Genomic DNA, 11,857 nt, shown 5'->3' on the forward strand with positions numbered 1-11,857 from the left:
CTAGTTTCCAGGCAGGTTGCTTCATGTTTTGTCCCAACAGCATATGATGTCTTTGGAAGTAGGGTCTTAGCATTAACCTTTGGTGGGTCATCAATTACTCTGACAATTCTGTCTTATTTTAGGAAACCTTATAGATCTCTCTGATCAACAGTTCACTGTGGATATTACCCACATGCTGGTGCTGGAAGTCACAGGCCAGCACCAAGGAAAAGAAGGAAGAAAAAGATACTGATCAATAGCTCATTATGGGTGTTAACCACATGCTGGTTATATAAAAGAGATAGAAAGAAGAGGAATAGAGAGAGAAATAGGATAACATCAAGTTTAGTCTTCATCATACCCTCTCCAAGGCCCTGTGATTCATGTGTTCCCTCTAAGGACCTGATGAATCTTCAATAATTTAGTCTATCTTTTAAGATGTAGAATTTTATGGTGCCATTGCCATTTGTGTACAGTTTTGTGTCCCCCACCTCCACCCTTACCCTCCCTTTTCACCCCACCCCCCCATTATCTGGTCCTCAAGATGCTTATTTGGTATGTCACCATCTTGGGCAGATTTGGTTTCTTTGATTTCTTATTGTTTTGTTCTTTTAGTTCTTTGTATATTCTGTATATTAATCCTTTGTCAGATGTATAGCTGGCAAAGATTTTCTCCCTTTCTGTAGGTCATCTCTTTGCTCTACTCACTGTGTCCTTTGCTGAACAAAAGCTTTGTAATTTTATCAGATCCCAATGATTGACTAGTGGTTTTATTTCCTGAGTAATTTGGGTTATATTCAGAAAGTCATTGTCTATGCCAATATGTTGACGGTTTTCCCTTACTCTTTTCATGAGGATATTCAGCCAGAATCCTTTCTTTTTCCAGCCCATATTCTTTACTGTACTTATAAACTGGCTGTGGAAAAGCAGGTGGTGGGTTTTGTCCATATACAAAGCATTCCACACATATCACAAGACACTCCAAACCTTTTTTGTCCTGAGTCTATGACCAGCTGTTTTTCATCATCTTTCTGTGATCTTTTAATTTAAAGTCCATTGGTATTGTTATCTCCAAATGTGAATACAATTAAGCTGAGAACAATCTGATGGTGGGTCCCTGATTTCACTGTTCTTAGATATTTTCTTGTTAAGCATATTGTGCTGTTTGAGAGTTGAATCTGAAAATTTTCTTTCTCTCTCTGGCATAATTTTTGCTTCAATGGTCAAAGTTGAAATAGCAATGATAATTTCTATTGGACTGCTTTTAGATTTGGATTCCAAATAGCTGAAATTCTTTTTTTTTGTTTGTTTTTTTTCCCTTTTATTTACAGATTTTTGTAGTTACAGACAATAAACCATTATAATTTCCTCCCATCCCCCACTTTCCCCTTCACAAATCTATATTCCATTATAGCCCCTCCCTCTCTCCATTAGTCTTTCCTTTATTTTAATATCTCCTTTTCCTCCTATTATGAGGGTCTTGTGAAGATAACGTTAGGCCCTACAAGGTCATGAAACAAAGGCCAATTTCTGTCTGGTCAATTCCATTGTAAGCAGTCATCCCCTTCCTTTGGCTTTTGCATTGTTTCTGTCACCTTCCTCAATGGACCCTGAGCCTTAGAAGGTGTGACCGAGATGTTTCAGTCCTGAAAATTCCTCTGTCACATCTCCTCAGCACTATGGTTCCTTTTGGGTCATCCTAGTGGTCACTGCCATCTGAAAAGAGAAGCTTCTCTAACTAAAAGTGAAAGTAATATTAATATATGGATATAAACATTAACTGAAGTGCTATAGGGCAGTGTGGTGAGCACAGTATATGCATTTAGCTGGACAAGAGCAGGCATTACACTCCTAATGCTCATGACCATCCACACCATAGGCTTTTGGTTAGATTTTTAGTACCAGGCTTGTATTCCCTCCCATATAGTGGGTCTCCAGTCCAATTAGAAAGCAGTTTGTTTCCTCCACAACAGACATGCCACATTGCATCCATTGGCTCATTTGGCTGGTCTGGGCAAACTTGAGGCTTGCAGTGTTCACTGTTCTCACCACTGATAGCTTCTGTCTCCCATAAGCCTGCATGCAACGCAGCTTTTTCCAGCTTTATGTCAGCTGGTCTACCAAGAGAATGTTTTCAGCTCAGCCCCAGTTTTGTTTCTCAGGGACTTTGCAGCCCATGCATGCTAATCTTCAGTAATAGGGTCTTATCATCTATTCCTGGTGGAAAACCAAGAGCCTTGGCAATAGCCTGTAATGTTTTGGGGGCATCAGGGAACTCCCAGGCAAACAATGAACTGGAAGGTATCCCATCCCTGGCACGGAAATTTTTCTAGTAACAGTCTATGGCTTCTAGATAAGCCATTATCCATCAAAGTAGGTTATCATGTGGCTTATTCACAATACCCTGAATTTTGATTACTGCTCTCCCCATACTCCTTTTACTCAATTTCTTCCCCTGATCTCACTTAGGCAATTCCAGCCACAGTAATCTGTCCATCTACTTACATGTATACAGAACCATTCCCTTAATTCCACCCCTTTCCTCCATCCCTTGCAGCCCTTTTTCATCTTACTGGTCTCTGCTTCTGATTTTTACTCCAACTCAAAAACAAGTCTGAACATTTGTAACGAGGAAAACTTGTGATGTTTGGCTTTCTGCACCTGGGGTACCTCACTTAGTATAATCCTTTTTAGACTCATCCATTTTCTTGTGAATTTCATAATTTCATTTTTCATCACCTATGGATAGAACTCCATTGTGTAAATATACCACATCTTTATGATCCATTCATCTGTTGAGGGATATCTAGGCTGGTTCCATTTCCTAGCTATTGTGAATAAAGCAGCAATAAACATTGTGGTGCAAGTATATTTAAGGTAGTGAGAAGAGCCCTTAGGATTTATGCCGTAGGAGTGCTATAGCTGGGTCATATGGCAAATCTATTTTTAGCTGTCTCAGGAAACACCACACTGATTTCCACAATGGTTGTACCAGCTTACATTCCCACCAAGAGTATATAAGGGTTCCTCCCATTTTTTTCTGAATCCTCACCAACATTTATTGTCATTTGTTTTCTTGATGATAGCCATTCTGACAGGGGTGAGATGGAATCTCAAAGTAGTTTTAATTTGCATTTCCCTGATGACTAGAGGTGTAAAACACTTCTTTAGATGCTTATATACCATCTGTATTTCTTCTTTTGAGAATTCTCTATTTAGTTCCATAGCCCATTTTTTAATTGGGCTGTTTGATTTCTTATTGTTTAGTTTTGTTGGGTTCCTTGTATATTCTGGATAATAATCCTGTGTCAGATGTATAGCTGGCAAAGATTTTCTCCCATTCTGTAGGTTGTCTCTTTGCTGTATTCACAGTGTTGAAGGGTTTCCTCTAATTTTTCCTCTAGCAGTTTCAGAGTTTCAGGTCTGATATTGAGATCCCTGATCCATTTGGGCTTGGTTATTATACATGGAAAGAGACAAGGATCTATTTTCATCCTTCTACATATAGACATCGAGTTTTCCCAGCACCACTGCTGAAGAGGCTATCTTTATGGCAATGATTTTTTTTTTAATTTTGTCAAAAAGAAGATTGCTGTAGCTGACTGGATTAACATCTGGGTCCTCTATTATGTTTCACTGAATGGGTCATTGAAAAATAAAAGGAAATCAATAAATTCATAGACTCAAATGGCAATGAGAATACAACATACCAAAACCTTTGGGATACAATGAAGACAGATCTAAGTGCCTATATTAGGAAATTAGAGAGTTTACAGGCAAAAAATAATAATAATAATGCTTCACCTTAAGGCCTTTGAAAAAGAGGAACAAGGTAAACAAAAAATCAGTAGATGGGAAAAAATAATAAAAATTAGGGCAGATATTAATGAAATAGGAGCCAAAAATCCATCCAAAGAATCAATGAAACAGAGAATTGGTTCTTTGAAAGGATAAACAAGATTGATAAATACTTAGCAAATCTGACCAGAAGAAATAGAAAAGAAATAAAAATTAATAAAATCAGAGATGAAAAAGGCACAATTACAACAGATACCAAAGAAATTGAGGAAACCATAACAACATACTTTAAGAGTATATACACCTCTAAGTTTGAAAATATGAAAGAAATAAATGATTTCCTTGATTCATATGACCAACCAAAATTAAATCAAGATGAGATAAACAATTTAAATAGACTTATAACAAGCATTGAGATCCAAGCAGCTATAAAAAGTCGCGCAATTAAAAAACATCCAGAGCCAGATGGATTCACTGGTGAATTTTACCAGACTTTCATGGAAGAACTAACACGACTGCTTCTCAAACTTTTCCATAAAATAGAAAAGGAACTCCTTCTATGAAGCCAGCATCACCTTGATACCAAAACAAGAAAAAGACAGAGCCAAAAAATTTTTTTTAAAAAAGAGAAAATTACAGGCCAATCTCCCTCATGAACATAGGTGCAAAAAGTCTTAACAAAATGTTGTCAAACAAAAAACAAAAATATATCCAATAGATCATTGGTATTAAGAATTATTATTGAAATGTATGTGTTTATACTTGCCATTCTTCTTGTTTTGTAGTGCTTCCTGTTTTCCCTTTATCCTCTTGTTTTAACTGTTATTGAAGTATGGTTTCCTTTTCCTGTTTCTTCATGTGTGTGCTTTGCTTTTTCTTCAGCATGAAGGGTTTCTTCAACTATTTTCTGTAGAGGTGTCTCAGTTGTCATAAATTATTTTAGCCTACTTTTGTTGTGGAATGTCCTTATTTCTCCATCAATTTGTATAGATAGCTTTGCAGGATAAAGTTATCTTGGTTAACAGTTGTTATCTTTCAGAACTTGGAATACATCATTCCAACCCCTTCTGTTTTTTTAATGTTTGTGTTGAGTAATCTGCTGTTTTCCTGATGGGCTTGCCTTTATAGGTGACTTGCTTTTTCTCTCTAACTACTTTCAACATGTTTTCTTTAGTTTCTGTGTTTAGTAGTTTAATTATAATATGGCATGCAGAGTTTCTTTCCAGGTTTTGTATATTTGGTATTCTGACAGCTTCCTGTATATGTATTAGAATTTCTTCCCCAATTTGGGTAGATTTTTCTTCTATCATTTTATTGAAAATGCATATAATGCCTTTGGAGTAAAATTCTTTTCCATCTACTATACCCTGAATTCTTATGTTTGATCTTTTCATAGTGTCCAAATATTTTGAAATTCTCATTAATACTTCCCTATTAGATTGCCTTTGTCTTTGTTGGAGTGTATTAGGTCTGCCACCTAGTCTTCTAGTTTAGATATTCTGTTCTCCCCTTCATCCATTATACTGGTGAGACTTTCCACAGATTTATTTTAACACTGTGTTTTTCAGTGCTAGAATTGTTGCCTGGCTTTTCTTCAGTATTCCCATTTCCTTAGTCAAGTCTTATAATGACCTCCTTATTTTATTAAGCTGGTTTCCTGTGTTCACTTGGGATGCCTTGAGGAATTTCTATTCTTCCTTGATTCCTTTGATTTTTGCTTTGATTTCTTTGAGTATAGATCAAAGTCATTTTTTTATTTTAAATCTTAGTCAGGCATTTAATCTAAAACACTCCCATTGGGGGGACTGTTTTAGTTTAGACTCCATTGGTCTCTGCTCCTGCAGCTTAATGGCACTGGGCCAAGTGGGCTTGCAGGTCTGCATTGATTTGGGGCTGCTAGAGCCTCCACAGGATTCTGGACAGTTTCCTCCTTTCTCCCTAATTATATTAGACTCCAGTTATGATGGATTGGTAATTTTTAATGGGATTGTATTTTCTTGATTCTTTGTGTTTCTTGTAGTATAATGTAGCAATTTTTCCATACTCAGTTGATTTGATGCTTGGGTTTTTAATTATGTGCAGTGCTCTTAGACTTGGAAATCCAACCTTATATATACCTTCATGGTAGAAGTTTAAGGTGCCAAGTGTAGCTCTTGTACTCCAATTTAACTTCAGAAGTAACCCTAGGTGTTGAGTTTGCCTGCTCTTCAAGTATTCTAGTGGGCTGCTTGGAACAATTTACTCACAAATTGTAAAATTCTACTGAGCAATATGTAGATATGTGTAGATTTGGTGCTCTGTTCAGCTGTGCTGGATGCCCTGCCACCAGGGGCTGAAGAAGTTCTCCAGAGGTTCGCGATTCTGACGTGAGGTTGGGAAAGTGCAAGAAGCCTGGAGTTGTACTGGAGCTGTTCAGTTTGTTCTACCTTTATGCCTTCAGTGGGCCTCTGCAGTCTCCTTTTTAAGTTTCTTGACTTTGCAAGAAGGCTGCTGAGGTTGGAAAATACCCTTGTTTGGTCTCTGCTCCTACAGCTTGGCGGCACTGGGCCAGGTAGGCTTGCAGGTCTGCATCGATTTGGGGCTGCTAGAGCCTCCACAGTATTCTGGCCAGTTTCCTCCTTTCTGGTAGATCTTGGCCTCACCTGGTTCTCTGCTGTGGCCAATGATAACCTATACACCTTCACTTTTTGGATAAAGTAACCTTGGTTGACAGTTGTTATCTTTCAGAACTTGGAATATATCACTCCAAGCCCTTCTGGCTTTAAAAGTTTGTGTTGAATAATCTGCTGTAATCCTGATGGGCTTGCTTTTGTAGGTAACTTGATTTTTCTCTCTAACTGCTTTCAATATTTTTTCTTTGGTGTGTGTTTGGAAGTTTGATTATAATATGGCGAGGAGAGGTTCTTTCTGGGTTTTCTCTGGCTGGGGTTCTAAAGGCTTCCTGTATCTGCATTGGCAGCTCTTTCCCAATTTGGGGGAAATTTTCTTCTATGATTTTGTTGAAGACACCTACTATGCCTTTGGAGTGGATTTCTTCTCCTTCTACTATGCCCTGAATTCTTATATTGGATCTTTTCATAGTGTCCCGAATATCTTGAAATTCCCACTCATACTTTTCTATAAGGTTGTCTTTCTCTTTGTTGGACTGTATTAGATCTGCCACCTGGTCTTCTAGCTTAGATATTCTGTCCTCTCCCTCATCCATCCTACTGGTGAGATTTTCTACAGAGTTTTTTATTTCGTTAACTGTGTTCTTCATTGCTAGTAATTCTGACTGGTTTTTCTTTATTATTTCTATTTCCTTATTTATGTCTTGTATTGCCTTCTTTATTTCATTAAATTGGTGTCCTGCATCTTCTTTGATCCCTTTGATTTCCTCTTTGATTTCCTCTTTGATTTCTTCTTTGTTTCTTTTGATTTGTTCTTTGACCTCTTTGAACATATTTATAATCATTCTTTTGAACTATTTGTCAGGCATTTCCTCTAACTTGTTCTCGCTGGAGGACATTTCTGATGCATTAATACTTTTAGGTGGATTTATATCGTCTTGCTTTTTAGTGTTTCTTGTGTTATAATGTATATATTTTTGCATCTTGGATTAAGTTAATGCTAGCTGGGTAATCTTAGCTGTATCAATTGATTTGATGTAATATATTTTCAGGGTAGGAGCTTAAGGTGTTAGGTGTGGCTCTTAAGACTCTCAGATGTTCTTAGGGGTTGAGTTTCCCTGCTATAGGAGTATTCAAGCAGGCTGAGTGGAATAAAATACAGGTAGATTCTAAAGTTTTACTAAACACTGTACCCATTCAATCAAAAACAGCCCCGAGTATGTATGCAAGAATAGTTATTATAACGACCAGATCCTCTATCAACAAAGAGGTTAAGATTTCTGGTCTGTTGAGGGATCCAAGTCAGCTTGGACCAAGTGAGACCCTTCCCTGGTGTAATCCCAGTTACCTTGGATGATTTTGGTCTCAGTCAAGTTGCTGCCTGGGTCGTCGGGCTGCTGTTTTGATTTCTGGAGCTGGGCACTCGCTTTTCCTGCGGGGCAAACCGAGCCTGGCAAGTGTGGCCCTGCAGATCAGCACCCCCACTGCTGGAACTGCTGCCACTGCTGGGTCTGTCACCACTGCTGCTGAAGCTGCTGCTGCTGGGTCCACCACTGCTGCTGCCTCTGCTGCTGCTGTAGCTGCCACTGCTGGAGCCACCACTGCTGCTGAAGCTGCTGCTGCTGTGTCCACTGCCACTGCTCCCACAAAAGCTGCTGCTCCTGGGTCTGCCGCTGCTGCCGCTCCTGTGTCTGCTGCTGCTGGGTCTGCCACTGCTGCTGCTCCTGGGTGTGCTGCTGCTGGGTCTGCCACTGCTGCTACGACTGGAGCTGCTACTGCTGGGGCCACTGTTACCAGTGTCGGAGCCACTGATGTTGCTGCCGAACTCTGCTCCTGCTTGGGTCCCACTGTCGGCTCAAGTTGGCATGGCCAGGTCCTGGGACCGCTGCTCTGTTTGCCGGAACTGGGCTCAGGCGGTGGGGGAGGGGAGGGAGCCTCAGCTGCTCTGGTTCTCTCGCTGCTCCACATGTTCTTCTACCTCACGGTCTGCTCCTCCGTTGCTCACTGCCGCTCTCCCTTCACATGTCCTGAGTTGCGGAGAGCGTGGTGTGAGGGGAAGCTCCCTCACCTGGCTTTTCCTGTGGCTGAAGCCGAGCCTGGCGGCTTTCTGGTGCGCCACAGCTGCCACAGTTGGCCAAGCTGATGGAGCCGCTTTTGCTAGCCTGTGCAGGCTCTGGATGCTCTGGATCTCTTCTACTTCTCCGCTGCCGCTTCAATTTCCTATACACCTCACTTTTTAGTAAAAGTGTATATTTTGCTGAGTTTTTTTGGTCTTTTTCCCCCCTAGGCTGCTTTGGCGTGGTACCTACGCCACCATCTTAACCGGAATCCACCTTAACTTTTTGGAAGAAGAGTGGATTTTGCTGTGGTTTTGCTCTCCCTAGGCTGGTTTGGCATGACGTCTATGCTGCCATCTTACCAGGAAGTCCCTGAAATTCTTGTTTGGTGCTGATTCAAATAGTTTCATCTGGCTATTCAATGGGGGCCTGAAGGGGGTCTTATATGATTATCCAAATAACAAATTTTGTATTTTTTTGTGGTTTTACTATTTTCGACTATAACATAATTAATTTTAACTCCTTGAAACTTAACTTTTTCTTTTTATTCCTGTTGGCAAGTTATGTTTTTGTCATGTGGCTTTGTCTCCAATAGTGTACTTTCAGATACTGGATGAGGCATCTCTAAAACTGGCAGTGAAAATCCAGTTCTTATGAAGCTCAATTTAGGAGAGACTTGAGAGCCTAACTTATTTTGAGTTAAATTTGGAGAGTTTGGGCTGGAAAGATGGCTTAGCAGTTAAGCAATTGCCTGTGAAGCCTAAGGACCCCGGTTGGAGGCTCAATACCCCAGGACCCATGTTAGCCAGACGCACAAGGGGGCACACACATCTGGAGTTCATTTTCAGTGCTGGAAGCCCTGGCATGCCCATTCTCTCTCTCTATCTGCCTCTTTCTCTCTCTGTCACTCTCAAATAAATAAATAAAAAGCTTTTTAAAAAATTGGAGAGTTTAATTTTAGTCCAGGTGGAGTTCTTCTTCACTAAACTATTTATTCCATTTAGAATACATTTCATAGGTTTTGTTTTCCTACTGGGGAAGAAACAACTACACTGCACATCCTGATTTATTTCCTTTTGATGAAGTACTTGTCATTGAACATCAATCTCTTCCCATTTTATTTCTGTAGGCCTCTTCTCCTTCACACTTTCCATTTGTAACAATTCCTTTTTTACCTCGACAGTATCTGACTCAATTTCACCAGCAATTTCTTTACAAAGCTTGAGAATGCTACCATGTTTGTTATTTCCTACATGCTCCAACTCATCTACACTTTGTTCAGGAACTGGTGGCTATGGGATTCTGGAGAATTTTGTGCTAGCTGACTTCTTCAGCTCATCTGTTTTAGATACTACTATCATAGCCACTTTTGATCTTTTAACCTCAGAATTTTCAGGCATGATGTTTGGTTTCTTCTTTTCCAATTATTTTCTGAAAACAGTTCTCTGATCTTAGGATGCTCTGAGAACTGTCTGAAGCTCTACTTTGCTCTTTGCTTTGGAATTTATTACTTCATTAGGAACTGGCTTTCCACCATCCTTAGTCAGACTTTATTTCCACTACTTTCCTTTTCACATATTTTTGATTTTTTTAAACTTCATTAGATTTACTTTTAGTAGTGTTACAATGTTCTATTGTTATTGATTGTGAACTCTGTTTAACTACTTGAACTTGACCCTTATCTCTCTACTTCACGAAGACTGTATAAAACACTCTGTTAACTGTTGTAGCTTTTCTTAGGGATTTCATGTACTAACATTTTTAGACATAATTTCTTTTATGTAGATTCTTTTTGTCTCTTCATGGTGTCCAGATTTTTATTAATACATTTAGAAGCTTTGTTATCACTGGAGACTGCCTCTGTGAACCTGGTCCTCATTGAGGTTTCCTTTCAGGTGGGTTTACCTGAACCTTACTGGAAGACTTACCCAGTAACTTCACAGCCACCTTTGGACCTGATTTGCTTGCTAGATAGTTCTGATAATCTTGACTTTGTATTTCTAAATTCTTTTTTTTTTAATTTTTTTTTATTTATTTATTTGAGAGCGACAGACACAGAGAGAAAGACAGATAGAGGGGGAGAGAGAGAATGGGCGCGCCAGGGCTTCCAGCCTCTGCAAACAAACTCCAGACACATGCGCCCCCTTGTGCATCTGGCTAACGTGGGACCTGGGGAACCGAGCCTCTAACCGGGGTCCTTAGGCTTCACAGGCAAGCGCTTAACTGCTAAGCCATCTCTCCAGCCCTGTATTTCTAAATTCTTATCTTCACTTTCTTTAATAACTTTGGAGGAATTTTCCTTTGATTTATCTTGAATGTACATTATTCCTAAATAATGTCTTTCTATTCTGAGTTGTTGAGGATTCTTTGTGTCCAAGTAAGTGCAAAGGCTGAGTAGCTCATATTATTACTGATAAGTAGATCTTGCATATTGACTTTAACTTATGCTGATACGGATTTTCAATAAGAACGTGAGGTGCTTCAAGTCAGGTTTCTCTCTGCCATTCCTCAATGTGGAAATATCTGGCAAGGATGATGGAAAGTAGTTGTTCTATGCCAGGCAAGGAACAGAAAGCTGAAGAAAGTTTAATTCTAACTTGAGAGTTTTAGAGATTTTTTAATGAGAAGAAATTGTATTCATATTCAATCTATTTTGTTAAATTTTCATTACTTTTAGTTTCAGGCCTCTAGAGGAGTTAGTTATCACTGATCTATCTGTTACTTTTGATAAAATTTCTGAAAACTTTTTTTCTTCTGAAATCTACAGGTACTGGACTTTGAGTCATTTGAAACATGTCTTATAGCTAACAGGTTTTTGTTCTTGTTTGTTGAGCTGGATGTTTTGTGGCTTTTATTAGATCTCTTTTGTTGAATAAAGTAACCTATTAATATACATGTCCTTTTGTGCTGCCTTTTAGTTCTTTTCCCATAAGATAGAATTGAACCTAAGTCCTTAGGCTTTGCAGGCAAACATTTTAACTGCTAAGCCATTTCTCTATGTTACTTTCCTCTACCAAATGGAGTTAACCTTGCTCAAGCAAAGTCTTCTCAACATTCATCCACTCAGTATTTATAAGTTTATAAGTGCCTTTTGCTTTATGTAGAGCTACAAACATGCCTATATATCTATGGCTTAAAAACTATTTGTTTCTTGTTTGTTTGTTTCTTGGATCTGTAAATTTACAGTTTCATTAGATTATCTTTTCAGATATTGTTCCTTCTCTACTTTTTTATTTTTAAAGTCCAAGTTATACATTTATTAGGCTATTTTTCTTCTATGTAATGAATTAAAGAGCAATAGAGCAATACTGGACATACTGGACACTGTAGATGTTCATGTCACACATAGTAGCTGCCATCCATGCAATTTCATCTTGTGCCATTTTTATAGATTTCTGATCCTCATGCACTACT

The 11,857-nt window shown here is 38.9% G+C and overlaps 1 pseudogene; it reads right to left on the reverse strand.

Annotated features, from left to right (window-relative positions):
- Nucleotides 1-784: 784 nt before the first annotated feature.
- On the reverse strand, nucleotides 785-10,766 carry LOC101607876 (annotated as a pseudogene).
- Nucleotides 10,767-11,857: the final 1,091 nt, after the last annotated feature.

Source organism: Jaculus jaculus, chromosome 8 (genome assembly GCF_020740685.1).
Source record: "Jaculus jaculus isolate mJacJac1 chromosome 8, mJacJac1.mat.Y.cur, whole genome shotgun sequence".
Taxonomy (NCBI): domain Eukaryota; kingdom Metazoa; phylum Chordata; class Mammalia; order Rodentia; family Dipodidae; genus Jaculus; species Jaculus jaculus.